Source organism: Dendropsophus ebraccatus, unplaced genomic scaffold (genome assembly GCF_027789765.1).
Source record: "Dendropsophus ebraccatus isolate aDenEbr1 unplaced genomic scaffold, aDenEbr1.pat pat_scaffold_2091_ctg1, whole genome shotgun sequence".
NCBI classification, from domain to species: Eukaryota; Metazoa; Chordata; class Amphibia; order Anura; family Hylidae; genus Dendropsophus; species Dendropsophus ebraccatus.
Genome location: NW_027209533.1, coordinates 4,935 through 10,658, shown reverse-complemented (window position 1 = coordinate 10,658; position 5,724 = coordinate 4,935). Strand labels below are relative to the sequence as shown.

At 44.4% G+C, this 5,724-nt stretch overlaps 1 pseudogene; it reads left to right on the top strand.

Moving 5' to 3' along the window:
* Nucleotides 1-657: 657 nt before the first annotated feature.
* Nucleotides 658-1,498, top strand: LOC138775813 (proteinase-activated receptor 1-like; annotated as a pseudogene).
* Nucleotides 1,499-5,724: the final 4,226 nt, after the last annotated feature.

The window sequence follows — 5,724 nt, the reverse complement described above, 5'->3', positions numbered from 1 at the left end:
GAAGTCACAAGAGAGGGTCAGCACAACATGGGGCTAGTGAGCAACACAACAATGAGAAAACATTTGAAAAATATGAACACACACACACACACACAAAAAAATATATATATACTTATATATATTAGTATAAATAATTGGTTTGAAAGTTCAAAGGCAATTTTTAACATCGTTCTTAGTGCAATAACTGATGAGAGAGAGAGAAAGAAAGAAAGAGATGAGTTGAGGAAAGGAGAGAGCACCTGGACCTGTGAGTGGAGAAAAGGCAACACATGACATACAGTAGTTAAACCCTGGCATACTTCAGCTGTGCAAAAGATACATAAAAGGTTACATAAGACACAGTAGTGACACCTAGTGGTAAAGTACAGCGGACATCTCATCCCACCTGTGTGGTATATGTACTGTGCTTGGCTCTTGTGCTGTTATTTTATACTGAGCTATTCTTATAATTATATACAAAGCTTGATAGCTGATGAACCTTTTAACTCATTTGTCTAACATTTCTTTAATATACCTTGTTTTATTGTTCCTAGGTGGAAATGCCAGTTATCAAGTCATATCCCCCCTAACCAAACATTATCTCACTAGTCAATGGATGACCGGGCTTATACCCTCAGTGGTACACCTGGTATTCTCCGTGCATTCCCTTTAAATGTAATGGCAATCATCATATTTCTCTTCAAGATAAGGAGTTACGAAGCCAGCAGTGGTTTATATGTTGAACCTGGCCATTGCTGACGTGCTCTTTGTAATTTCCTCCCTTTCACCATTATATATCGATTCTCTGGGAATGGACTGGCTTGTTGGAGAAGAGATGTGTCGTATTGTCACTGCTGCATTTTACAGTAATATGTACTGCTCCATCCTGCTGATGACCGGCATCAGTGTAGGACAGATACCTGGCTGTGGTCTATCCAATACACTCTCTCTACTGGCGGACAACAACCCAGGGCTTGGGTGGCCTGTATGTTTATTTGGGCTCTATCCATATCCAGCACTGTGCCCCTTCTCATAACTAAGCAAACCTATGTTATCAATGATCTCAACATCACAACCTGTTATGATTTGCTCTCATTTGAAAATTCAACAGAGCTTATTTTTAATTATTTTACCACTTATATCTTCCTCTTATTCTTTTTACCTTTATTGATCACGACCTTCTGCTACATTGGTGTTATCAGAAAACTGAGCTCCTCAGGAATCAACAGCACATTTACTAGATCCCGAGCTGTGCTTCTAACTGTGACTGTATTAGTCGTCTTTGTACTTGTTTTGGACCGACTAATATCATCTTTTTAATTCACTGCCTGGGTTATACACCAAAAAGCAATGATTTTTTGTATTTTGCTTATGTCATGTGCACCTGTATCAGTAGTATAAGTTGCTGTCTTGACCCCTTATCTATTACTTTGGATCCTCAATGTGCCACAGGTACCTACGCAATATACTGTGCTGCAAAATAGATAGCGGTTCAGTCTCCAGTACTAAAAGTACATAATAAACAATACCAGGATACCATGGTGAATGTCCACCTTTACATCTAAATTAAATCAAAATAAAAAATATATACTTTGGAGTACTCCTTAAAGAGAATTAACCATCAGGTACACGCTCTTTAAAATCACACATGAATCGAACGGCGCCGGCACGAGGAAGCAGCGGGATTCTAATGGAGCCGCATCATGGAGGGGCGGGGGGTTTCCTCCCCATGGGGGCGGGCCTGACCACCTCCAGTGCCTCACCCAGGCCCGGTAACATGATAAAACGGCGCCATATGCAGGACACCAGGCCGCGGTTCAAAAAAGGACCGTGGCACCGGCTTCCCCGTGCCGGTGCCGTTTGATTCATGGTGATTTTAAAGAGCGTGTACCTGATGGTACATTCTCTTTTAAAGTGACTCTGTACTCACAATCCTGCCCGCTTGTGTACTATTGGATAGCTGCTTTTATCAAGATCTGTCCTGAAGTCCGTTTGGCAGGTCATGCAGTTATTGTCCTAAAAAACAACTTTTAAACTTGCAGCTCTGTGTAAAGTTGGTGTGGCCATGACTATGTGTGCCCTAGGCCTGCGATGCCTCTCTGTTCCTCCTCATCATTAGGAATGCCCCTAGAAGGATTCTCCTATTCATCACTTTTCTGAAACACTACACATTGAACTGGATAGTTAAGGCACATGTGCAGTGTTCAGACAAGTGGTGATCAGGAGCAATCCTGCCTGGCACATTCCTAATGATGAGGAGGGTGGGGAGGAGGGGCAGAGGGGCATTGCAGGCCTAGGGCACAGACACTCTAGGTTACGCCAACTTGACACCTAGCAGCTCTCTATGCCAATTCCTCTATACACATGTGCAGTGTCCCATAGTAGGTGTGGCCTCTGCTGTGTTTCTTGCTCACCTATAGTCAGATATTTTTGTATAGGACACTCTGAGTAAATGGCATCTGCACTCTGCCTGTATTTTCTATTAATATCAATGTTTTCTATTTCTGCTTGCACTACTTATTTTATGCCACTAGATGTCTAGTGCACTAATTGCATGTATTGTATGCACAGCTGAAGGAAACGGTTAACTCGCCAACTGTCTATAATGTGTGGGGAGTTGTTTCCCTGATCAATTAATGAGCTGGGTACCTCAAGTGATCTGGCCAATCCCTGTTCAGTATCACGGCCTTCCTGATGTGTTCTGTTCAATCAGGGAAGAGTTCTTCCCTGAGGAAGATCGACAGTTCTTAAAGGATTTCTGGTGAGGGAGCTGCTGTTATGGCTCCCTGCTCAAGACCTCAAAACAAGGAGCTTATTTCTCTCTCCTGACAAACCAATGCAGGATACCAGTCAGTGGCTAGGTAAGCGGATAAAGCAAAGACTCCACTGCGCTTTTCTAGGTTTCCTTAGGCCCCCCCCTCTCTCCCAGAGCCCACGGCTGAGGACCTTAGGGTCTAAGTAGAGGCCCCCAATAAGCCTGTAGTAACCCTCAGTGCACTCCTCTCTCTTCTCCTAAAGCCAAGCTACAGTATTCAAAGACTTCCCAATTAAATAAAGCATTAAAGTATTATTCCTTCAGCCAAAAGCTGTGTTCAAGTTTAAAGATACCCAGCTCAGGGATTGGATTTTATATATTGCACTACTATTTGAAGAAAAGACTTACTACTCTCTACTACGTTCAAGGAATTACAATAAAATTGTTTTCCTGTTCAAATTCATTCCAAACTCTGTTGATTTACTTCACCCCTACATCCATATTAAAAAGTGTTTTGTTGGTGTATCCAGGGGTTGGCGCATACCACCTCCTGGCCACCGTGACAAATGTCTCAGGAACACCACCATCTAGCCCAGCTATACACCACCTAGCATCCCATGGTCACCACACATGGCCGACCATTTATGTGTTCTGAGCAAAGAGAAGTGGGGTAAGCCGTTGCCAATTCCTCTGGTGTTGCTCTCCCTTCCAAGAATAAAAGGATAGGGCAGTTTGCAGTAGCCATGGATGATCCCATTATAGGTAGCTCAGGGAAAGTGCCTCTCACTCACTGTTCAGCAGCTGCAACCAAAGCATTAAAATGGTGTTTTCTCACTCATGCACACTGTATGACTGAGAACATAGCTGTGTATGCACTATACTTCCTTGTGGCTATTTCTCTGCTGACAGTAGGCTACATTCACACGTTTCGTGTTCCGCACAGAACACAGATGGGAATGCCGGGCACCATCTGTGATAAGATGCTGGGAGCGGGGGGAACTGTACAGATATGCGCAGCGCTGTAATGACAGAGCCGCTGATTCATTACAGCGCGGCGCATATCTGTACAGTTCCCTCATTCCCAGCATCTTATCACAGATGCTGTCCAGGCGGAGGAGAAGTCCATTACAGGCATTCCACGTCCGTGCTGAACACGGAACTATTAAATGCAGCCTTAACCTTCAACTTATTATGGGTCATCTAAATAACTGCATTTTTCTTTGACTCCACAGTAAAGGTCCCCATACACTAAACACTACAATAAAGTTGTCCAAAACTGCCGATGAGGTTGGCTCTCAGTATGAGGTATATGGGGGCCTCCACCAACAAAAGATCTTGGTGGAGATCATTTTTAGGTGCAATGGATTTAACACTGGTTGACAACTTTGTCCTTAGGGAGATAAGTTGGCAAACACAGCAATGTGGCAACTGCTTACCCCTCCACATAGGAAACACAGGAACTTTTGGTCAACAGTTTTCAAAAGTGTATAGGCAACTTATAGTTCCTATCACACAGGGTGTTTATCAGTCAAACAATCTTCTACTGCCCTATGCTTATCGACGATCCCCTTACAATGCTCTGTAAATGAGCGCTGATCTGTGTGTACAGAGTGGCTTGAGACATGCATTATTTCCAAAGTGAACAGTTTAAAACTAGAACATCTTATGAAGAGGCCTGGATGTGTCTCGAGCCCACTGTTACCTGATAGGTCCTACAGCCATAAGGCATTGTATATCAGAGCTATCTATTATATATCAGAATTGTTGAAATGAGAATTCACCTTTAAATATTTGATTATTGCATTAATCATGAACGCATCTTCTAAAAGCCTGACGCCTTGTATCCTTTCCTCTCTGTCTCCTGTTAGTATCTTTGCTGTTTGTATAATTATGTATAATGACTACACATGGAGCAAATATCTTCACTAGAGAGAATCACAATCATGACGGAGAATATTCTAGAAAATGGCGTGAAACAGAGGTAAAACCACAAATGGATGTGATGATCCATGCAGCAGGACATCATCACTTGTAGAAGTGCTCAGTTCTAAGTAACGCAAACGCTCTTGTTATTACAATAAGACAAAGTAACAGAATTACCAGAAATGCTAGACGAAATAAGTAAAGAAAAGCTTAATTGCTGCTACTAGAATTATGACCTCATTCATAACAGGGTAGTAGCCGATTCTTGGGCCCTACTACAGGCCTGTATTTAGAGTTCATGCTGCCCTAGGCACTTCGCATGCTGAGGCGCCCCCCCCCCCCCTCGGCACTGGCAGGTTACATGCATGATATGCACCCTCGGCACTTGTGTGCCGCTCTGCTTGATGCCCGCTCTTCTCATCAAACAGGACGTGATGGAGGAAGGAAGGAGGCCGGAGACGTCTTAGTTTGGGGACCGCTTTTGTCCAGTGTCGGACTGGGTACCTGGGGCCCACCAATATAGAACCAGTGAGACACGACACGCTGACCCGCTCCTTTCCTGGATTCATCTGTATCTGTGTCAAATCCATTGGGAACACCATTTTCAGTCGAACTAAAACTCTCAGAAACACCTTCTATTTATACAGCTCTCAGTGTATGCTGGGAGTTGTAGTCTCTGAGAGGACAACCTTTAATAAATCACTATGTGCAGAGTTTCCTGGTGGCTGCAATCTGTGGGTGACAACCATCAGCCCAAAAGGTCCAGCAATACATTTCTACAGCGGCAGTTATCAGAGGGTTGTATTACTGTACTACAACTCCCAGCATATCCTGAGGGCTGCAGACTGTCAGTACATGCTGGGAGTTGTAGTGCTTGCAGCTGGGGGCAGGAGAGAAGCTGGGGGGCAGGAGATAAGCTGGGGATCAGGGGGAGAGGCTAGGGGTCAGGGAGAGCAGTAGGGGGCAGGGGAGAAGCTGGGTTCAGGGGGAGAGACTGGGGTCAGGGGGAGCAGTAGGGGGGCAGGGAGAAGCTGGGGTTTGGGGGGAGAGGCTGGGGTTCAGGGGGA